The sequence below is a fragment of the Eretmochelys imbricata genome, chromosome 6 (assembly GCF_965152235.1).
Source record: "Eretmochelys imbricata isolate rEreImb1 chromosome 6, rEreImb1.hap1, whole genome shotgun sequence".
Classification (NCBI taxonomy): Eukaryota; Metazoa; Chordata; order Testudines; family Cheloniidae; genus Eretmochelys; species Eretmochelys imbricata.
In genome coordinates, this window is record NC_135577.1 from 49,175,013 (window position 1) to 49,200,451 (window position 25,439).

Genomic DNA, 25,439 nt, shown 5'->3' on the forward strand with positions numbered 1-25,439 from the left:
GACAGGTTGCAATTATAGGCCTGTCAGTGCAATCTCTGCTTTGAGTCTCGTTCAAATGAAAAAAAATTCACAAGTATTTTAGAGTTTGCATTGTGTGGATCTGATCATTGTTTTCAGTGAAAAGTAGTGAAAAAACTGGATTAAGCATGGCTTAAAATCCTATTATTACTTCTAGCAGTGATTAAAAAAAAAAGTACCACAGTGGGTATGTTTTGCTTTGTGTGAATGCTTCTGCTTTATATGACGAGGAAGAAAAATGTTAACAGTAGAGCATAGGTTAGTTTTGATTTGTCTATACATTTAAAACAATCAAATAAGATATTTAAGTCACTAAAATGAAATGGCAGCATAGTGACTGTCTCCATAGCATTGATAATAAAATTTGCTTTCAAATGGATTTATATTAGGTTTGATTCCTTCTTCCACTCATTGTTCATTGATTTGATAATGAAGACCACACACCAGTGCCACCTGGTGGGACCATGCAGAAATTTAGTGGTCTTCCCTGCAATGTGGCCGAGCAGCTGGTATGTTACTTCAGAGTAGCTTAATGTGTCTGGTCTTTGAAGCAAGCTAGCTCAGTTACTCCCACATTGGATTTTTCCTTGGCATCTGAATAGGAGGCATTCATGCTAAAGCACCATCAGTCTGAGACCAATAAATAAAAAGGTGAGCAGAGAGCTTTGTAAAGGAATGTAATCCACTGAATCCTCCTTCATTCCTCAGGCTCCCAAATACCTGAAGATTTGCTTCCCTCTTTCAGTTCAGGAGTTGCATGAAACCACAGAATACCTTAGAGAGCCCCAACAGGCCCAGATTCTGATCTCTATTACATCTGTGAATTGGGAGTCACTCCACTGAAGTCAATGGGGTGACTTCTGAATTACACCCTAATGTAACTGAGATGAGAATCAGACCCAAAAACCAAGTCGGAGTCTAGTTGTTTGCTCAAAAGATAAATACAAGAAGATAAATTAAAGCAATCATTAAAGGCCACATTTAATGTGCTATTTAAAGGCCTCATCCCAGTCTCCAACCTTTGCTGTTAATTTTGCACCTGCAATAAATTTTTGTGCACAGACAAAATCTTCATGTGCAAAACACAGTTCAACAGCTATCTAAGCTTTAAAATCTGTGCACGCTAACATGTTCACATCAGTCTGGACACCATCTTTGAAAGTTGGACCCTAACTAGCCATCCAAAAGGTACTACCCTAGGAAATTCATTCTAGCTGGCCCCACTGTGTCCACATAGGCTATAACAGGGCAAAAAGATGTTATCTTGCTTTATGTTGCCAGGAGCCTTACCCATGCTTCATCCACTTCAGTAGGGACCAGCCACAACTGCAGGTCCTGAGCCACTGTTGTTTCTCCCTAGCAGTACTTTAACCCTTTATATTGCTTTCACCATCACGGTATTTGAGCTTCTAGGAGAGAGCGCACAGTAGTGGGAATCTTGGAGACAGAGGAAAAAAACAGTCTTCAGTTTCTTAGCTTTTGTGGGCCTAAATTGCTACAGAATCCTCACAGGAAACCACTGAAATCATAGGGTTAAGTCAGTCACAGCCCATCTTGAAATTTCCTCACAAAGGCCAACACCACAAAACTATGAGGTAGCTGTCCCTAGCCCTGTGTGGACATTAAGACATTCATTCCTTTCCACCACTGTTGTCTATCTATATGCCAGACAATGAACATATTTTATTTGGCTCAGTGACACTTTTCCTGATTCAAGGAGAACAATGGGGGAAGGAAATCATCCCAGGAAGCAATACTTCATGGAGGTTTTTACAAAGTCATATTAGTGCCAGGGTATCCCATCTGTAATGTTCAGCCTGCTGAGGCTCAAATGTGTGACAGGTTTCGACTATGCCATGGTGAGAAAGGTCCCAAATGTGGGAAACCAAAAAAAATGGCAGCCTCAGAGGTGGAAGGTGATCAAAATGTTGTGGGATTAACTGACTGATGAAGCACTTTGTTGTCAACAATTGACTCTAACAGGCAGGGGGGGTAATGGCAAATGTGTGGGCAGAAAGGTAAAAATGGATCTAATTTGAGCCTCTACCCTATACTGAGGTATAGTTGTGAGAGATGAGGCTATTTCTTTGTACTTCTGGTGTTTCATTATATGTGTTTGGGTGGGGAGAAGTTGCTGCTAGTTCCAGTTATAAAATATACATTTGGCTCATAGTGCGCTTGCTGAGTTGAAAATAAATATGCAGAGAGCCAAATCTGTGCTGGTATAGGCAGGCATAGCTCTATTATGTCAACCAAATTGTATCTACTTATGCAAGCGCTGTCTGTGGCTAATATAATGTGCACAGTACATTCTATTATAGAATGGCGTGATTTTGCTGCAGATTGTTCTCTGTAGATGAATATTTACTGTTGGATTGCATGAACAACAGCTGTATAATAGGTTTCAGAGTAGCAGCCGTGTTAGTCTGTATTCGCAAAAAGAAAAGGAGTACTTGTGGCACCTTAGAGACTAACCAATTTATTTGAGCATAAGCTTTCGTGAGCTACAGCTCACTTCATCAGATGGAGCTTTTCTAACAGCTATATACTTGCTTTTCCAATATGATAGTAAAAGAAAAAGCACTATAGAATGATTTATTATTGAAATACTAGACAAAATCCCAAATGGGACTCATGCTTAACTTATTCAAACTGTAGTGCAGCATATGATATCCTGGGCTCGCTGAGTCAATGGCAGCACTTCCATTTATTTCAGTGGAGCAAATATTTCACCCATAGTTTCTGGCCAGCTCTACACTAGAAAAGGTTTGCCAGTATAACTATACCTGCATAACTGTACCGGCAAACCCTCCTAGTGCAAGTGCAACTTTATACTGGCAAAAAAGTGGTTTTGCCAGTATAGCTTATACAAGTTTCCTGAGTGAAATAAGCTACGGCAGCAAAAGCATTTTTATACTTGTAGTCTACACGTGGGCTTTTGCCAACATAGAAATGTTGTAAAAAAATCGCACAGCTAATTGACATTACTCTACCAGCAAAAGTTTCTACAATAGAGCTGGACTCTATAAAAACAAATAATGCTACAATGAGGTTAAAGGTACAAGAATGTAAAGGCTACTTTCCTGGACACGGCATCGGTTTTTAGGATAGAGAGATGACAGGCCAGGGGCGAGTTCCCCACCCACAGTAAATGAGTGTTTGAAAACAGTCCACCAAGAGGAGCTTCCTTTAAAGTAATGTGGGATATTGGTATCCATATGGAGGGCCTCATGGTATAGCAATGTGGAGATTTGTTTCTGAATAAGATGTTTAGTTTAGTCCAGCACTGAAAAACAAAGGATATGCTGCTGTCACACTAATCAAAAGCGCAGCTAATCTGCTGCTCAGATGTGCCAATTGTAACTGCATTGTAGGGTAAAGGTAGTTATAGACGTGAAAAAAATGTATAGGACAATATTCAGAAGAAAAGCTTATAGGAATAGGGGCTCTTCAAAGGGACACAAAGCCTTTTATGTACTTATTCTGGTTAACATGGGCATCTTTCTACTTGCCATCATTAGGCATGTCAGGTCATGACACCTTTCTAGGGAATAAAAAAATAAAGAAGTACCAAGCAGCTAAAGCACACAATGATGACTGGCGGTAGGGAAAGTCAGTGGAAAATTGGTGTGTTGTGTCTTTTGCTCTTTATACACCAAAATTAATATGAAGAAACCACATATCTGGGTCCCAAATAACCAGGTTTCCTAAATACATATATGCATGTAAGGCCTCACAACATACCTACACGCTGACTGGTTTCTGGAGGATTCTGAAACAAAGAACACAGTGAGCAATACTACTACACGTGATTTAAAGGGATAGCATCCTATTACTTGTACACGCATACTTTATCAACTTAACAGGATTTTTTTGAAGGGATGGATTATATCTTTTGACTGAGTCAATAAAGCCAAGGATCTGACCACTATTATTCATTAAAGTTCCCAAGGTACTTTTTGTAAGAATCCCTGTATTGTAGCCAAATTACAGCTTGGATCATTACATTTTATATGAATACCTCCTGCTTAGGCTCCCATTACAGTAGTATTCTGATGGTCTAAATTCCTCCTGCAGTTTCAGTTGGAATGGTATTTCTCACTTCCTGTCCCATTGTTAACAAATTTATTTGAGCGTAAGCTTTCGTGAGCTACAGCTCACTACAGCTCACGGAAGCTTATGCTCAAATAAATTGGTTAGTCTCTAAGGTGCCACAAGTCCTCCTTTTCTTTTTGCGAATACAGACTAACACGGCTGTTACTCTGAAACCTGTCCCAATGTTGTGCAGTAGTGTTGCTCTGGCATGTTGAAAAGTTGCCACATTCCATTCCAGTGTTTAGTGTAGTCTAGTGTAAAAGTCCTAAGCAATAGTCTTTTACCATAACCTTTGGGAGACTATTTCATAGCTTTGTAGGAAGTTTTCCATTATATTCTACTAAATTTTCTCTTTCTCAGTTTTGAACCATTACTCCAAGTTATTATTTCTGCTGTATACATCCGTCACATATTTGTAGGTTATCCTGTCACGTTAGTCATCAATCCATCATATACATACATGTAAGCCAGTGGTCTGAATGAGCTCTCCCCTGCCCATTGATGAACTGGGCGAAAAAACTTCAGGAGCAGACCATATTTACATAGACACATCTACTATGTCTAGGTGACCAGCAGACAGACCTGCTATGCAAACATGATCAATTTTATTGTGTGTTAAAATTCACTTACGTCTTAGATCCAGGGGAAATGAAATGTTGTTATCCTTACTGTATGACTAAAAAGCAGAAAAACTGTACTTAGTATGTACTAATAACACAGTCAGAGTAATCACATTCACTAAGCTTAGGGCAGTGATGCCAAATCCAAGTGACAGAGAGAGAGGTGTTCTGAATTGGTGGTGTGGGTTTTGCTGAAAGGATTTGAGATGCTATTTGATCCTTCTTCCTCAGAGTTTATAGACCAAGCTGAGTAGGTTCAACTGAGAGTCCTTGTATCTGCTCATTGATCGCTACAGTTGAAATAATTGATAAGCAAGTTTAGTAGGCTAACTTTTAGACCTGGAGTGGGGACAGTGTTTTGGTGAAAGACAACACAGAGGAGGCAACAGCAATGGGGTTCTCCACCACCCAGTGAAATCACTTAGAATTGGGCTAGGTAGTGGGACCTTAGAATAGCTGACGGCGATGGTGAGCAGAGGTGGAAGCAACAGTGGCAAATAGAAGCATCTGAGGTGACAGCAGGGTGCACAAGTGGCAATGACACTGCCGAATAGTGTCAGCAGCAGAGGCATCATGCACCTGCCCCCTCCAGCGTGGGAGGTGAACCCACTTGAAATCTGGGGCGTCTCTGACTTCAGGCAACAAAACATGGGTAGGGTGCAATGGAGGGGAAAAGAGGAGTGGTTTGTTGAAGAGACATTTGTCTGTTGGGCTTTCACACGGAAAGATGGGAAACTGAGGCAAAGGACTTACTGCCCAAGACACTGTGGGCTGGATGTCGACTTATAATTTGCATACAAGTTTTCTTTTGTAGTTCACAGACTCAGTGATTGTGAGTAGGGAAGTATTGTCTCTAAGAGGTGCTCAGGGATGGTGGTTAGTTTTCCCAGATTTCTGAGTGGAGGGCTCAAACTGATTATATTTTATAATGCTAAGGGGAACCCCTAAGTATTGAATCTGGCCCTTGCTGCTGCTGGCTACATATATTTACATATTTATCTCCTTTTACTCTTTCCTCATAAATCAGTCCCCACCCCCAGCTCTCTGATCATTTTTGCTCTTCATCTCTGAACTCCCTCCAATCTGTCAGTATCTTTCTGGTGATATGCCCAGAAATGAATGCGATATTCCAGGTGTTGTTGTACTAGAGCCATATAAAGAGGGTCTGTGATATGACATGATGCCTTTGGAAATACATCCCAAAAGAGCTGTGCCTTTTTTTGTATCCATATCACATTACAACATGAGAACATAAGAACTGCCATATTGGTTCAGAACCAATGGTCCATCTAACCCAGTATCTTGTCTGACAGCGGCCAGAGCTTTAGTGGGAGTGTACAGAACAGGGAAGATGGAGTGATCCATCCTTCCCCTCCTGGCAGTCAGAGGTTTAGGGTTGCATCCCTGACCATCTTGGCTAACAGGCATTGATGGACCTATCTTCCATGAACTCATCTAATTCTTTATTTAATCCAGTTATACTTTTGGACATCACAACATTCCAGGGCAATGAGTTCCAAGGGTTAATTGTGCAGCATGTGAAAAAATACTTCCTCTTGTTTGTATTAAACCTGCTGCCTATTAATTTCATTGGGTTTTTGTATTCTGTGGAAAGGTAAATAACACTTCTCTATTCACTTTTGCAACACCATTCATGATTTTATAGACTTCTTGCCCCATCAGTTGTCCCTTTTTTAAAGCTGAACAGCCCCAATCTTTTTAGTCTCTCCTCATACAGAAGCCTTTGCTTACCCTTGATCACCTTTGTTACCCTTCTCTGAACCTTTTCCAGTTCAGCTATATTCTTTTGAGATGGGGTGACCAGAACTGGACAACATATGGGTGCACCATGAATTTATATAATGGCATTATGATTTTTTTTGTCAAATGTCAATGTGTCTTCCTCTGTTCATGTCTAGCATATTTCAGAGGTTACCACAATATAAATAATACAAATAATATCTAATTTACTCTGTATACTATGATTTCTAGGTCTCTTTTAGCATTACTGTTTCCCCTTGAATATATATGTTTCAGATATTTTTCTCCCGGATGCATTAGCTTGAATGTTTCCAATTAAAATTTTTTTTTTTTTTTAATTCTTAACATAAATATCAGCAACATATATTTTTTTACAGACATTTCAGATAGGCCAAAGAACACTACCATTTGAATTTCTTAGGAAAACTTTGATCCATTTTATGTATTGCACAGGAATAATGTAATTCATACACTTTACTCTTTATCGGGATACAAACTACACAGACTCCGTTATTTCTTTATCGAAGCATCTAGTAGTAACTGCTATCGTTAATGTTGCCAACAGTTTCTGACATCATAAAAGAACCAGATTTTGGGTTGAAATTTTCCGGGCTTGTTTTTTGTCCCAAGGTTACTTAATTTTGGATAAAACACTTTTAAACAGCTGAAATGGGTTGAAAGTTGCAAATTGCAATGAAATTGCCCTTAATAGAGCAGTGCACAGCTTTTTGGAGGAAATTGTTTTGGTAACCAATTTGAATTTGCCTATGTGGCATTATGAATTCTGTTTGATGTAAGGGACTCTGTATCTGTGTCAGACTGCAAGCTCCATTCTGAATGTGGGGCCTATCTGCCTTCTCTGTTGTCTTTTTACCTGCATGTTTGACTAAATTCTCAGGGATGTTGTGCTAACATTGGAAGGTCATTAACCTTGATGGCCATCTATTCACACAGAAGCCCCCCCCGACGAAGAGTTGGCTACTGCTGAGGGCAACCCAGTTTTTCATGTCTGAACTCCAGGAGAGAAGGAAATTAACCAAAGGGTCACATGGTGGAGGGCTTTGATCACCTGATTAGGCTATTAGGGGGTCACCTGACAAAGATGCTATAAAAGAAAGGGTCTCTGATTAGCCATTTTAAAGAGCAACCTAAAGCAGAAAGCAGGCTGCAGACGTGAGAAGAGACTCCACGTTCCAGAGGAAAAGCCATGTGCAGAAGGGAAAGGACAGCAGAAGGCTCATATGTTGCTTAAAAGACTGACCCTAAGCCCAAAGAATACCTGAGAGATGAGGAAACTGGAGCAGGGAAATACATAGAGGTTTTTTTACTGTTTTGTCTAAATCTGTGTATTGCTTGGGCTATCTTTTTGCAAATCCTATGTGTTATGTGCTTCCAGCGTCCTGTGTTCCTTGAGAGGTAAATGGTAAACACCTGAAGAGTCTCAGGGGTTGCGTGGAGGTCAGCACTGGTCCTGGAGGCCTAAGACAGCTGGACTGCGAGATCAGACAGTCTATACCAAAGAAGTATGCCACGGAGGCCAAAGAAAGAGCCAGAGGCCAGAGCTTACTGAGACCCAGGGAAGCTTAAAAGCATATAAGCCTAGTGTGTGGGACCCAAACACAGGAACCTGGTAACTCCCAGCAGGGGGAACGTTACCAAGGCTCTGGCAAGCAGTGCTGAAGGAAATTGTTTTGACTACCATTTTGCATTTTCTCCTAGGCCCACTTTTGTTCCCTGACAGTAGCCATCTTGTTTAGTGGTGAATGCTGTCTGAACTCCAAGAGCCTGCCTGTCCACTCACTTACACTGTGAGGTTTCCCTGGACTCTAATGGGGTTACTGTTGGACAATCAGAGGCCCAGTGGTGCCAAATACAGATGCAACTGATTTTGAAATCCAAGCTGTCACTTCTCCGTACCTGAAGGTCCCCAAGAAAGAGGAGAGAGACAGAGGCTACCATATACTGCCCCTCAAGCAGAACCACCACTGCCAACTCCTTTGACATGAGTGGCTCTTGCCGCTGCTGCTGCTGCCACCAGTACTGCCACCATTGCCAGAGTCTCAGCACTGACAAGATTTTGTGGCTTCTTGTCCCATAGGGTAGCAGGCAGAGAGCAAAAAAAGAAGACACATCACCCATCAGGTGCACGGGAGTAGCAGCTGCTTGGGCAGCAATTCAGAGACCCACCAAGACCAATAGTGCCCAATAGGACATCTGAGCATCACTGAGGAAGAGCTGAACCCAGAGAGGCATCCAAATCCCCCTGAGGATGAGTCAATCCTATGGGAGCCCAGTGGCCATCTGATTCCCACCAAAGGTGAGTAGATCAAGAGGAGGTTTAACAGCCAATCTGAACCCGATTTAGGAGGAGCACATTCCACGTGGGCATCTGAGTACAACTGAGAAGCTGAGCTCCACTAGTGAGGAACCAAACATCGTGAATCATGCAAGCCCCACCAAGGCGGTGCCAAGGTTAAGGATATGTGGTGTTTAAGGGGGTGTGGTGGAAATTTGAGCTTCACTGAGAGCAAGTGGAAACCAGCAGACCTTGGATTCTGAGTGGAATTTAGGAAAATATCAGAATTCTCTTCCCCTCCCCTCTCCCACTGCCCTGCATTCATTGCAATAATACCTGCCCTGAACCTTCATCTAAAACTTGAAGTGCTGTTTAGATTGGTTAACTTTTCCCCTCCTAATTTTGATTTTCATGCTTCTCTGTATTTCTTGATTTCAGCCAGGTCTGGAAGTGAAAGTTGCCAAATGCTGCAACAGAGGTTATTTTTGTGGTATTTATAATTCTGAGGGAACCAGGAAGTACTGGAAATCTCACATGAAAGCCTGTTTCCAGCCAGATTTCCTAAGCAAAGCTGAGTCAGATAAATTCAGGTCAGCATACAAACTGAGCCAAGCCTCTCACACCTTTTGAGATATACTTGTCATTAAAAAAGAGTTTAACCATTTGTGACACTGAGATCTGGGGATCATACCGACTGACATTTCGGTGACAATTGTCACAGCTGGCTGTATTATAACAATGATGTTCAGCAATACATCATCTTTGTCTATGTTTTTGCACAACACGGTGCAGTTTTTACCTGGCAGGACTCCTCCAATGGAGAGGGATGGCATGGCATGCTTTTCCTGAATGTTTTTTTTGAACCACCTCTTACTGTATTCACACCTCCAATATAGCAATTGATTTCAGGGAGGGAAATGTAGATTTTTTTTTTCTTTTGAAGTTGGTAAGAAATATTTTTTGTTTATTGCTGAAAAGGTGAAATTGCTTCCGAGAGGTGAGAAGGGGTGGTGTGTGTGTGTGTGTGTGTGTGTGTGTATGTGTGTGGTGGTTTGGTTTGCACAGCTTTCATTGCTGAACTTTTTTTTTCGAGTGGTCCCTTACTACACACCCTTTCCACTCCATACAGAAAATTATTTCATTTGTTATAAAATGTGTTCAGAAGTCAGAGTCTTTTCTTCAACATTACAAATGAAAGTGCAATCCAACTGCTGATGGATCATAACCTCATTGTTTTGGCAGTGCTGCTTCATTTACTTTTTTTTCTTTTATACTAACTTGTTTGCTCAGGCACTAGAATTTAGAGTTTTTCCTTCTTTTTAGAAATTCACACCCTTCCTGGCAAGGTTTGAACTGTTTTTATTACTAATAATTATACCTACAGGTAAAAGAAATACTTTCCCACGGATGTGTTGGAATCTGGTATGGTTATACATTGATGTAGCTCTAGAGGCTGAGTTGTACAACTAGTATTTCTGCTGTTCTGTCTTTTCATTCTGGCAGATCTTAAACACACAGGGCATGAATCTTCACTCACTTTCTGTGGTGTAATCTGGAGCAATTCTAGTGAAAGCAATAGAGTTACATCAGTGTGAAATTGGTGTAGGAGAGAAGAGGATCAATTCCACAAAGTAAAGTAAAGAGCTCACAGGCCAATCTATTCTGAAGGAAGAAGAAAAGTACTTTTTACCCACTTGGAACAAAAATCATGCAATGTATTTTGCACTTACCTGTTACAGGGTATAGCTATATTACACACATAAAAGAACATGATTAAGGTTTCAAACACTTAAAAATTAGGAAATGCCAGAATTGGGTTGCCGTGCTACACATTATGCACTGTGATACAGTCTTTAATTATATGATCACATACTAGTTTTTCCATAGGACATAGTAGTATGTGATCATATAATTAAAAACTGTATCATAAGATAAATGCATAATGGGCCCAAATTAAGGTTGCCTAGGCATCCTTAATTCTAACTTGCTAACTTTTGAGTGCTTTACTTTTCAACCTTAACATTCTTTTAATGCATTAGTTCATGTGTCATTTCCTAGCTTTTTAGCAAACTAAAAATCAAGAAATCCCATTACATTGTCGTTACATGACACCTACAGGATTCTTCTACAGGGTTGAAACCTTTCCCCCATAAACTTATGCCATTTGTGTTAGCCACAAAACTAACAGCAGTAATAGGTTGTCATCCTCTAAATACAAGGGGGAGGGGCATGACACTTTGCCAGTGGGTTTCACAGATATTTGCTGACAGAAGAGAAATGGTGAGACTCAGGAATTTTGGGTTCCATTCCAGGCACTGAAGAAGAGTGTTCTTCTGTCTGTTTTCTCCAAGCATGACCTCTTCTACCTCAGTCCTTCAAACTGTACCTGTCCAAATGGTGTCTTTTTCCTACCCTTGCTTCTCCTCCAGTTCCATTGGCCTCATCTAGCCAGTCCCAGTATCCACTTCCCAGAGTTTTCAATCCAGAACAAGTCTCCTTGCTTGCCCAGCAAGTCCTAATCTCACTCCTCTGGATTCCCTGTCCCATTTTCTCTTCCCTTGCTTTCAGCTGCATTCTTCTTACTCAGCCAGTCTCACTTATTCCTCCAAGCTCATTATCCAGTCTGTGTCTCCCTACTCCCCGCCCCCACCAACTTCAGTGGTCCCTTCCCTACTTGCCCTTGTTTTCCATTCCCAATGGTTTCCAGTCCCAATTTCCCACACTGAGCTTCTCATCCAGTCTCAGTGTGTCCTCCTTCTCCCTGGCCCCTTGTCCCAGTCTCTCTGCCCAGCTTGTCCCAGTTCTTCCCCCACACTCTGGCTCCTCATCAGCTCTGTCTGTCAACCCCTCTCAGCTCCTTCCCCATTGGCTTCCAATCCTAGTCTCCCTTTCCAGCTAGACTCAGTTTTTCTTTCTGGCTCATCTGATCTCAGTCTCCCCAACCTTAACCACTGGCACCTGTCCCCCTCCTCCATTTCCTTCCTTGACTCCTAGCATCAGTCTCTTTGCTGAGTCAGTCCCAGCCCCCCAGCTCCAGGCCCAATTTTATTGTCCTGCTAGTCCCAGTATCCTCCACACCCTTACTCCCAGTGCCAATTTCCTCCTCACCATGCCAGCCTGCAATTCCAGCCCCTCCCCTATCCCTCAGGTTCAACTCTTGCATTTGAATCCTGCAGCTTCCTTCTCTACATTGTCTAGGTGTGAGCGGCAGAGAGGGGTCATTGAGAGTACAGCAATTGGATCTTGCAGCACTTGGATCTTGCACGGTCCACTGCAGTTACAGGGGAAAACCTATTCAGATGCATGCGGGAGCATACCCACTGTGGATAAAGACGTCGCCACAGCGCATTGGCTAGCTATGATTTTTTTTTCCAAAGGCCTGTAGCTTGACCAGTTTTAGGTGATTTTCACAGAGGTGACCGAAGGAGCATCCCTGACACATAGCCACCCTCCCCCCTCAACAAATTTCAAGTCCCTGCTCTGCAGCATGGGCATGCTAAAACTCAAAGAAAAGGTTGCTAGATTTTTTTAACATGGGCAGAACAACTTATTTTTTCCTTACTATGGTTCTCAGAAGTGGCTGAACCGTTTTGCCTGAAAATTTCAAAATAATAATATTCAGCTGAAGGCAGACCCCTAGAATGGAAAATTTCAGCCCAAATGGCTAAGATTTGGAAGAATTATAAGCAACTAAAAACAGGGTCTTGTAATGGAAAGCGCCAGACAACCTTAATAGTAGATGATGCTACCAGGCCTGCCTATTATTTGAGCCTGTCACTGATTTCATTGGGGCAGAACTGAGCCCTTTTTTTGCATCTGTCTACTAAATCTGGGCCTCCAGGGAAATGCCAGCTCCACCCAAACACTGCTTGTACTTTGGAATGGTTGAAATCTACATCTGGAAGAAATTGGCTGATTCAGTGTCTTGCGGGGTGGATGAAATAATTCAGATAAACTGAGAACCTACACCACCATGAGCCTTTTCTCCAAACTTGAACTGATATCAGGGATAGCCTAATTTTACATTCAGAGAAGTCTAATGAACCTTTTCCCCATTTATTTCCAGTTTCAGATGATTACTCTTCTGGTTTCTAGCTGATACTGGATGCACATAGTACCAAAATGTTGCAAATAAAGGCTGGTCTTGCAGTATTTCTGGCCTAGCTAGAAGCTTATGTACAGAATAGCTCATGAGACAGCCTGTCTTTTGGAGATTTCCAGCCAATATTTGCAGACAAAAGTGGTTTAGTAACACTTTTTATCAGCATCCCTCCCCTTTCTTGAAGGAGAGAAGTTTAATATTTAGAGCAGGGGAATGTGATTCAAAACTATCCCCATATCTGACACTAATTTGCTGAGAGGTCTTGGGCAAATCATCATACCAGTCTGAGACTCAGTTTCCTTATCTGTAAATTGGTGATAATAATATAGACTGATTACCTCACAGGTGTATTCTCAGGCTCCATCAATTAATGTCTAAAAAGTCCTTAGAGATCCCTGGATACAAGATGCTTTAGAAGCACAATGTGCTACTAATCTGAATTTCTGAATCCTGTGATCATCTTGTGTCACTAGTGTCCCACTGATGGACCAGATTTGCAAGAGACAACTTGACATTTCATTTTGTATGCCAAAGTGGGCTTCTTATACAATGCTGTGCAGAAACTGAGAGCCTGTAGAAGTTCAGCCATTGGCATCTTCCTACAATGAAGTATAAGTGACAGTCCCATACAATATTGTATTCCCATCTCAAACAATGTAAATCTAGTCATGGGGTTAAGCTTCTTAGTAGCTACAGTTATGCCTCAATGAACGAGGGTGAGACTTGGTGGCTGTTGTGCTGTTTCATTGTTTATCTCAGAAATAGCTTAGACTGATCGCTGTACTGTATACTTTGGATATGTTCCCCTTATTTCCCTGCAAGCCTAACCTATTTCCATGTTCAACACACCTTCAACTCGGCTATGTATTAGTTGCCATTAATATGTATATAAACTTGAATTCAGAAGTAATCTGAATGGCACTTTAAGCTAGAGAGGTGTTGTGATGGGTTGGACTAGGCCCAGAGGCCCCCTGCTGGAGGCCTCAGGGTCGTGCCACACTCATCCCAGGTAAGGAGCAGTGAGAGGTCCTCCAAGCAGGCTATAGTGGCTATAGGGGAAGCAGCCAGTCAGGGCCCAGGAGGGCCCAATAAAAAGGAGCTACAGAGCCAGAGACAGTGTAGTTCCTCACTAGAGTTGGAGGAGCATGGATGATGTGGCTGGCTGAGGGAGCTACAGCACAATGGACAGCCCAGTGCTAGTAGGGACTGGGGGAGCAAGGAAGAGCTCCTGGATGGCTACTGGGCCTGAGCTTAAAAGAGCCTTGAGCTAAAGGTAAGGCTTCGGTGAGGGCTGGGTCCTGGAGAAGTGGGTGGGCCCGGGTCTCCCCCACCCCTCACATATGCCACTGTGGAAGGGCCTATAACTGGACATCAATAAACCCCCAGAAGGGGACTGAACTGGCAGGAGGCCCAGCTGAAGACTGTGGCCAAAACAGACTAAGAGGGCAAAACCATTGTCTCTGATGGCAGGGCTGGGACTGGTTAAAGACTGTGGACACACCCAACCAGAGTGGGTGCTCATGAGAGGTGGGTTCCGACCCTGTTATAGGTGTTTTCTCAGTTATTAAATTATTGGGAATCTTCATTGTCCTGTTCCATAAGACACACACACATGGCCAAATAGACTTCAATTCACACCAGCAGTTACAGTTAGTCTTTTGAAAAGCAAACTTGATAGTCAGTTAATGGAACTTATTTCTGGAAGCAAAAATTGTTACACAATAAAGGCCTGATGCTCCATAAAGATGCTGAGTCCCCTCAGTTCCAGCATCAGCTTAATCCACAATGGTATATTGTATGGGAAGGAAGCTTTGTAACTTTCACAGATGCGAACATTACATTGATGTATTTTAAAACTCTTTCATATACTGGTCTCCAGAAGGGTTGAACAGAGTAGGATCAAGGAAAATAATAAATAACCTACTGGAACTGCAAACAGAAAATAGGAAACTACAAACATATTATGGAGATGCCCAAGAATCCAAAACTTGTTGGATAAAGTCCTATAAACAATTCATAGGATCGTTAAAGAAAAATATTGCAGGTTTTTCAACTCTATGTATTCCAGGAGACCATTCAGTATTGTCAAGGATCCAAAGGCCAAATGGCTTTCTCTGACTTCAGAAGCAGCAGAAATAAAAACTATCATCAGATTCATAGAGCAACAGAGAAGATCGTGGATTTTAGACCTAACATTTATTACAAATATATGGTATGTAGAATAAAATGATGAATTTCAGTGGGAATCATTTCTAAAGTATATTTAGAGAAACAGATAAATATAGAAGCAGCCTCTTAAGTATTTGGTGGTTTACTGACCATACTTGGGACATATGGAATGTTTTTTTGTAATGTAACTAATTGCCAAGGGTTGCATTGAGACATTGCTCTTAGCCTATAGCAAGGGGCTGCATGCTGCTATGTCATTTCAGGAGCATTCCAAGGATGGATCTATGATCCAGAGAGCTATAGTCCCCCCACGTGGTATCCCCTTCCACTAGCAGGGAAGTATTTTGCTCTTGGCCTATGGGAGTAGCAGAATACTTCCTCCTTTGCACCAGCTCAGCTCCACTGGTTAGTGCATTGTGGGGGCTCTCTGCTCATTTCCTCTTCTCACTCATCTCTCGACCTCCTAAATGGGATGGAAATAGTGCCCCCACAGAGCCTGCTTCCCCCTGCCTACACTTAGACTGGTGATACAGGTAGCATGTGAAGGGGAGCAAGGGGGCATCTGATACCCTCTTATTCCCCTGTGCAGGTTCATATTATTTTATTATTTGTATTATTGTACTGCCTGAGAGCCCCAGTCATGGACCAGTACCCCATTGTGCTAGGAGCTGTACAAACAGAACAAAAAGACAGTTCCTGCCCCAAAGAGCTTACAAGCTAAATATAAGACAAAAGGCAACAGATAGCCACAGCTAGACTGACGGGGACTGCAAGGAAACAATGAAAAAATATTGGTCAGCATGATAGGCTCAGCACACCAGCAGCCTGACCATAGCCAAATTTTTTGTAGGCATCACGGTAGAGGAGAATTTTAAGGAGGGATTTGAAAGTGGATATGAAAAGTGACAGTCTTGTTCCAAATGATCTGATTCTGCACTATTTAACTCAATGTAAGTTTCACCCTAATCTATCTGAGCTCAATTTTTGTCATCTTAGTCTGAAACCCATAGTACTCTGGGAATAAGTAAAATTTAGGCTCCAGTATCATCAGCATTGACCACATACTATGATGTTCTGTACAGAGTTGGATGAACCTTGAAAAATTCAGAGGCTTCTGTTCTGCCCAGAAGTTCAGCTGCTTTTCTGTCTATTAGTCAAACAGCTGGACCTCTTCAGTCTGCATAACTGGGTTGGAATTACTAGGCCTGACTGGGCTCTCATTGAAGTCAATGGTAATATTTATGTTAGCTTTAATAGAATCAGAATGAGCCCTGCTGCCAGACCAGACTTTCTTGCTAGATTTCCATACTTCCTGCTTCTAGCTGGGCTGGAAATAGAACAAGAGTAGCCTTTCTCACAATATCTTGGCACTGCTCTTTCCAGGGGGAACCCAGAACAGATAGGAAACAAGGGGAAGTACCAAACTTTTATGAACTTCAAAAACCTCTGGTTTGCCTATGATTTGAGCTGTGGTGCAAAATTTTGGGTACTCCTCACTTTATCCAAACCACTTCACTCATCCCTAACTTTGGACTCTCACCCATTAATGAACATGTTCCTGGAACTCAAAAGTACTTGATTCAATTTTGAATACATGATGTTCTGTCACTTAAAGGCTCCATGTCTTAGTATCTACTTTACTGGTACTACTAGTATTTTATTTGTCCTGGTACTTTACTTATATTCCTGCCCTTCTTTAGCATCTTTCAGCCAATGAAAATAAAAATGCTATAACAATTATTCCCGCAACGCTCTTGTGGGTTAGGTCAATATCACTAGCCCAATTTTACTAATGGGTAAACTGAAGCAAAGAGCGGTTTAATAACTTATGTAAATAGACATAAATAATAGGTGATAGAGCTAGGAATAGGTAACCAAGGAATTCTAAATGCTAATGTTCAAAGGGCCTGATCCAAAGCCCATTGTAATTAATAGGACTCTTTTCATTAACCTGACTAGGCTTGCATAAGGCCCTACCTACCAGACATGGCTTTCCTCCCTGCAGAACATAACAGTACACTTTTGAAATACAAGCAGACAAAGAGAACTAATGTTTAACGACCTTCCCCTTTTTAAAACATGAGCTGAAAATCAATGACAAAAAACGTAGTCAGCATTTGACTACAAAATAGAAAGCAAAGTGAATTAAAAATATTATTAGTTTAATTATCCAGAACTATTTCTTTATTGAAATTGTGTGTTCCGTTGTCACATGCATGTAATTAATGAAAAATAATAGTAACATGGGTTGATCAATATCAGCTAAGGCTAAACAACTCAAACCTATAATCAACTTCAAGTAAAAATGTGCCCCACAATTCCCCCTTTGGGCAGAAGCCTAGGTAAACAGCTAGGCTTTGCCCAGGAATAAATACAGATGTTCAAAAACTAATGTTTACATTCACACCCAAGAGCTCTGTGTTTCAACCTACAAATTGCCATTTTTGCCCTGACACTTGCTCTAAATCCCTTTGCTAATGTGACTTTGGCTGGTCCCCAGGTCATTTAAATATAATCTAAGCGATAACACTCTTCTCCTTGCCAAGATTCTTTTAGCCTTAGGTCCATATCAGATGGACCAAAACCCTCCTTCCCTTGCATCAGCTACTTATCCTGCCTATGACAGACAACTGTACATGCATGTGTATTTTTCCTTACCACAGAGATTAAGTGATAACGATGACCTAAAGTTAGTAATAGACTCTTTTGGTTGACAAGAGTTCTTTCCTCTTCAGCTTCCTCAGCAGCAGCTACGCCTTTGCACGCATGCATACACTAATGACTAAAGAAGTAAGGAGACAACCATGCTTGTGAAGCAGAAGTCAGCTGTGAAGAACAGAAGTGTAGGGCAGGAAGATTGCTGTGGCTTTAGGACTCAGTTGTATAGCTCTTGTGATTTGCATTATTAGGACCCTGACCATGGGCGGCAGGGGAACCACTGGCTTGGGGAGGCTAGTCCCTGGCTGACCGCACCTGAAGCCTAGCCCCTCCCATCCCTCTTTCCCAGCCAGAGCCCAGAGCTGACGCCCCCAGCCCCGGAGCGCCAGGCGTGCGGTATGCAACTCCCCCCCGCCACAACGCCGGAGCACCAGGCAGGCAGCCTCCCAACAACCCCCCACGCTCTGGGCTGCACAGTCCCAGTGCTGGCCAGCTCCAGCCACTGCAATTCCTGGCCACAGGCCGCTGGCGGCTTCACCAGAAGAAGAGCAGACTGATTGGGCTGTGACCAATGGGGAAGGGCAAGCAGGAAGGGGCCTTGAGGCAGAGCATGGGCAAGGCCATGCTGGGCTGTTTGGGGAGGCACAGCCTTCCTCAGCCTATGATACACGCCGTCCATGACTTCAGGCGGGACTGTTCACATGAATAAGATCTGCATGCTCAGGTCCTTAGGCTGAAACATTCCCATCTGTCTCCAATATAAAGCCTCCAGCATTATTTACCTGGTGGTTTTTTTTAGTGTTAAACCCTTCTAAATGCAAATCTATTAGTTGTCAGACCCTACTTCATTGTTTTTTAGTCTGGACTCCCCTGATATTCTTATGTAAGAGTATTTTGACTCTCTTCTGAAGGCCTTGCAGGTGGAGCTCCAAAGAAAACCTCTTTAAATAGTTTACTGGAACTATTTTTTTCCAACTTAAATGAAATATTCAACAAAAATAAATGCAGTTCTAGATTTCTTTTCAAAATATACTTTTGCAAACAAATATTTGTCAAAAGAGCCTCTCTAGGCAACGCACTGTTACTCCATAATTAATTGCAGTACTTGGTTGGCTGAAGGCACTTTGCCTTTGCCTCATATCTCAGAGTGCACCCAAGGCATGTGAGTATGGCACAACAATGCATACTCTGTTGTGCCTTATTACTTACTTGACATTGTTTCCTGTGTGAATCAACTGTTTCCTGTAGCTCTCCTTGTGAAAACATGTATACTGATTAGAGCATAACTAAGAACATGTCAGAAGCATTAATTATATGTATTTAGTAATAACAACTGGCTCTCCAATAGCACCTTCCATCCAAGGATCTCAAAGTACATTGTCACTGTTAATGGATTTTTACTACAACATGATAGGTAAGTATTATTAATTCCCATTTTACAGATGTGGAAACTGAGACCCAGAGAGACCAAGACCTAGTTCTTTTCTCATTTACACAGGTGTTAAACATTAAAGGTGCACATCTAGTATGTGTGAGATCAGAACCAGTTATGCAAAGGACTTTTTTGTGCCATTTTGGCAGTATAAAGGAGCTCTAAAGTGGACAGAAATGACTCCTGTGCAAAGGGCTTCTCTGGCTGGTGTATATCGGGTATAGAGACTCTCCACCAGCTTTGTTCCCAGCTCCTGGCAAAAAGGGTAGATCACAGATGTGGTTAGAGAACAATGCACTTGTTGTTCCCTGTTTCCCAAGCCCATGGATTACAGAGCATGGGTGAGAGCAGTTCTGAGTTTGCTCTAATTTCTACCAAGGACCTGGCTGGCACCTGCACTGCCCCAGAATACAGGAAGTACAAAAGTGGCTTAAAGCTACTTCTTGCCCCTACCCCATGCGCTCTGGTCTCAAGTGCAGGAACAAAGTAACTGAAAATCAGGCTCAATAAACATATGGCAGCATTGGAATTATAATCCCGCTCTCTTGATGCGCACCTCTGTGCTAGTACTTGAATCACCATCACATCTTTATATACCAGGTGACCGATCAGTATCTCCTGAGAGTTATCCCTGAAGCTAACAGTAATTATTATTGTATATTCCTGCTCCCCAGTTCAACACACCATTCTGAAACTTTTGGGCTTCTTTCTGATGTCCATACGTTCACTCGGTAAACTCATACAATTATTCGTTTCTTTAGATAAGGAAATTTGTGTTTTTAATTGCTGTAGGAACCTGTCAGAACAAAACGGTTTGCTCTTTAGACATGAGAATCTAGGAACAAGGAACCAAAATGTTGTGAAATATGTACAGTGCCATTGTTATACCGATGCCATTGTGATTATGTAATATGTTTTAACTAAAGGCATGAACATACAGAATCAACTTCTCTTTAAATACCGTGCTTTGGCAGCAGAATACACTTCATTTTTAAGGGAACCATCTACAACCAACTATTTCAATAGGGATATTTGGATATCAAATTATTAGATTTTCTGAGCGAGAGTTCCACAGCCTCCTAGCCACTCTTCCCTCTTTTTTTCTGTCCATGAGATTGCATTCATTTTCTGGTATTTATTTGCCAATAACAGGTTATTTTAGCAGAACTATTCCTGCAATAAGTGAATGTGTCAATGTAGTTTTATCTTTGGTATCTGAGAAAATTATTTGAAGGATACTAATAGAAATAATAATGATACTTTTCACCTCTAAAGCATCTTTCAGTGTTGATATAACTAATGAATGTATAGTGATCATCTACTTCTGAAATGAATCTACCTTCGGGTAGGAATGCAGCAGTTGTGTAATAGATCAAAGTCTTACTTGTACAGGAGTTTATGATCTGAAATGCAGGTCACCATACCCAGTTGAAGTGCAGAATATATTAAAGTTAATTGAAGTTTGAGTCAGGATGCTGCTGCTAGCACCCTTCCTCTTCCAGAAAGTGTAACAGGATCTTTAATGATCTCAAGTGCTCAGGACCATTGTTCTACATCTTATAGGAAACATGGCAGCTCTAGGATACAGCGCCCTCTTATGTTATGCCATGCAGAAGCATTGTCTAATGCTGATTTAAGGGAAAGAGCGACACCATTTACCAAGAGCACTAGGCTTTCCTTGTTTGGCATGTCAGTCTCCCATCTCAGTGCCCAGCCAAGGCTGTGGGGATCTTGCAGATTGTCATAGTGGTGGGCTTCACTGTCTCGGAAATAATCAGCATCTAACTCAGAAAAAAAGCTGAGTTAATTTATATTTTGGTCAGCCAAGTCTTGCCACCACACCCATCTCCCAATTTATGGCCCTGATCCCAAACCATTTCTATTCTATTGTCATCTCTTCCATATAGGTTCTTATACCTCTCTCATCACCGAAATGTCCAAGTGCCTGCCAGTAGTCCATTAAGGAACATGACTAAACTGATGTGTGGTTTGTCCTCTCTCTCATCCTTTCTTGAGGGAGTCTTTGAGTCTGTCCATTGACTTCAATGGGCTTTAGATCAGGCCCCAAATTAGCATGACTTTGCGATGACTGGTATTTTTTAAAGTGTCTGCAAACTTTGCCAGCAACCAGCAAGTGGTAAAGAGAACTGGAAATAAAAAGGAGGAAATTGTTACTGGGATTAAGGTTATTAGATGGGAAGATTTTTTTAATAACATCTTGCAGCTGCAACAGTTATTTCTGTTGCTGCAGTGTTGGCTTTTCCCCTCCTTCTGCTCCATTCTGAGATGGTGGTGAAAGCAGCTTGTCTTTCTGCCTGATGAAACATCATCCCCACACCAATAATAGTAGCCATATATTTTTCATGGTGGGAAAGAATTTGTAGTTGTTAATCTCTATTTGTCCGCCTGTTTCTTTCCATTAGAACACTGGATGGTATCTTCCTCCCAAGATAATTATTTTGTATGTAGAATTTCTGTCTCTTGAGTCTATTTAAGCCTCTCTTCTGGATATAACATCTAAAATCATTCTCTCACATGCACTCATCTGAGCAGTTTACAGGTGTTGTCTTGCAAAATTAATTCAGATGAGCACAAAGACTGCCATGGTGCTTCACTCTTCCTTTAGTATATTAGAGGGAGTAGAAGCTTCTTGGACCATTCCACCCTTGCATAGCCATTGTAAGATAACTAAAAACCAGTCCCAAAGCCCACTGATATCAATGGGGATCTTTCCCAGGTTCTAACTTACTACCATTCTGTAATTATCTTGCTAGTGTGCATATGTGTGATTGATGGACTAAGAACTGTTTAAATGTGTTCCATAGGCCTTGTGTTGATAACCGCTAATGTCCTTTAAATGGAGGCTGGTGCGTTGTGGGAAGGAGGGGCTGAGTTCTGATCTTGCCATCACTGTGAACTTCCAGGGGGTGATGGTGTGCAGGGGAGTGCCCATGAGAACGGGTTGTAAATTTTCCAAAATTATCAAAGTTGGTTGAAAAACAAAAAACTTTTTTGTGAAAAACCTACCAGTTTTCCCCCACCAGCTCTAGTGACAGCTATAAACTCTCAGCTATGAACAGACAGCCACGCAATTCTTAAAATATGGATACCTGTGCATATTTATTTTTTCATGCTCTGGTAAAATGTGTAAGAATCATGAAACCATATTTTTGCTGTTGACTCTTACAGCACAACACACTAAAATTATATTTATCAAAATTTTATGTAATGAAATGTTTTATTCCAGAAAGATTCCAACAGCAGATTAGAACTCAAATACATTTTAATAAACAGATTATATATTGAATCTGTTTATTAAACAGAACACAAATACACATTAATAAACAGATTGTACTCCAACCCCTGCATGGGTTGGCTTCTGAAACACAGTTTAATAAAACTAGCTTCAACATAGTATGTGGTTTGTGGCCCAAGTGAAAGATTGCTAAATTGTTGTCATCAATAGTGGTTATCCATGTAAATGCTCAAGGATGCATTATTTGCTCACCATAAATCAGTAAATCTATCTAAGAAAGACCTTCATTTCATCCTTTTCCAGGAAGGAAAATATGTTTTTGAAAGTTTGGCTCGCTGTAGAAGTAAGACTAAAATATTTCAAAGGAACAAACAAAGCATAAGAAATATATGCCTTCTCTCCTCGTTGAAAGACATAGAGTTCTGAAACATTCCTACTAGTTTTTTTCTCCTGCTGATAATAGTTCATCTTAATTAATTAGCCTCTTACTGTTTGTATGGCAACTTCCACCTTCTCTCTCTCTGTGTGTGTGTGTGTGTGTGTGTGTGTGTGTATGTGTATATATATCTTCTTACTATATGTTCCATTCTAAGCATGTGATGAAGTGGACTGTAGCCCACGAAAGCTCATGCTCTAATAAATTTTTTTAGTCTGTAAGGTGCCACAAGTACTCCTGTTCTTTTTGCGGATACAGACTAACACGGCTGCTACTCTGAAACCTGTCATTATGCAAGGCACTGAATTTAGCCGTATGGAATGGAAATCCATCAACTTCATGAAAAAACTCATACAGTTACAGACAGACATCATCTTCCTTTCCAAATGCAAACAGATGGACGTCATACCAAAAGGACTAAAGGTAAAAAATCCATTACAATCTACGTATCACACAGACTATGCTGGGAGATTGTGCCACACACTCTCAAAGAAACTGCGAAACCACCTGATCAACATCCTCTACAGCAAACAGGGAAAGATTAAGAATGAGCTCTCAAAACTGGATACTCTCATAAAAAAACAACCTTCCACACAAACTTCCTCATGGATAGATTTTACAAAAACTAGACAAGCCATTTACAACACAAACTTTGCTTCTCTACAAAGGAAAAAGGACACTAAACTATCTAAACTGCTACATGCCACAAGGAGCCACAACAGTAGTTCCCTTAACCCACCCAACAATATTGTTAATCTTTCCAGCTATACTTTTAGCCCAGCAGAAGAGTCTCTCCTATATCGGGGCCTCTCCTTTTGTCCCTCCAGGCCCACGAACACGATACAGTTCTGTGGTGACCTAGAATCCTACTTTCGATGTCTCCGACTCAAGGAATATTTCCAAAACACCTCTGAACAACATACTAACTCACAGAATCCTTCCTACCAACACTACAAAAAGAAGGATTCTGTGTGGACTCCTCCTGAAGGTCGAAACAACAGACTGGACTTCTACATAGAGTGCTTCCGTCTACGTTCACGGGCTGAAATTGTGGAAAAGCAGCATCACTTGCACCATAACCTCAGCTGTGCTGAACACAATGCCATCAACAGCCTCAGGAACAACTCTGACATCATAATCAGAAAGGCTGACAAAGGAGGTGCTGACGTCATCATGAATAGGTCGGAATATGAAGAAGAGGCTGCTAGGCAGCTCTCTAACTCCACATTCTACAAGCCATTACCCTCTGATCCCACTGAGGGTTACCAAAAGAAACTACACCATCTGCTCAAGAAACTCCCTGAAAAAGCACAAGAGCAAATCCGCACAGACACACCCCTAGAGCCCCAAGCAGGGGTATTCTATCTGCTCCCCAAGATCCATAAACCTGGAAATCCTGGATGCCCCATCATCTCAGGCATTGTCCTAACAGCAGGATTGTCTGGCTATGTGGACTCTCTCCTCAGGCCCTATGCTACCAGCACTCCCAGCTATCTTCGAGACACTGACTTCCTGAGGAAACTACAATCCATTGGTGATCTTCCTGAAAACACCATTCTAGCCGCTATGGATGTAGAAGCCCTCTACACCAACATTCCACACAAAGATGGACTACAAGCTATTAGGAACAGTATCCCTGATAATGTCACAGCAAACCTGGTGGCTGACCTTTGTGACTTTGTCCTCACCCATAACTATTTCACATTTGGGGACAATATATACCTTCAAGTCAGTCGCATTGCTATGGATACCCGCATGGCCCCACAGTATGCCAATATTTTTATGGCTGACCTAGAACAACGCTTCCTTAGCTCTCGTCCCCTAACACCCTTACTCTACTTGCGCTACATTGATGACATCTTCATCATCTGGACACATGGAAAAGAAGCCCTTGAGGAATTCCACTATGATTTCAACAATTTCCATCCCACCATCAACCTCAATCTAGATCAATCCACACAAACTGTCCATTTCCTGGACACTACTGTGCTAATAAGCGATGGTCACATAAACATAACCCTGTACCAGAAACCTACTGACCACTATACTTACCTACAAGCCTCCAGCTTCCATCCAGGACACACTACACAATCCATTGTCTACAGCCAAATTCTAAGATACAACCGCATTTGCTCCAACCCCTCAGACAGAGACAAACACCTACAAGATCTCTATTAAGCATTCTTACAACTACAATACTCACCTGCTGAAGTGAAGAAACAGATTGACAGAGCCAGAAGAGTACCCAGAAGTTACCTACTACAGGACAGGCCTGACAAAGAAGATAACAGAACACCACTAGCCATCACCTTCAGCCCCCAACTAAAACCTCTCCAACACATCATCAAGAATCTACAACCAATCTGAAGGACGACCCATCCCTCTCACAGATCTTGGGAGACAGGCCAGTCCTTGCTTACAGACAGCCCCCCAACCTGAAGCAATTACTCTCCAGCAACCACACAACAAAAACACTAACCCAGGAACCTATCCTTGCAACAAAGCCCGATGCCAACTCTGTCCATGTATTTATTCAAGTGACACCATCATAGGACCTAATCACATTAGCCACACAGTCGGGGGCTAATTCACCTGC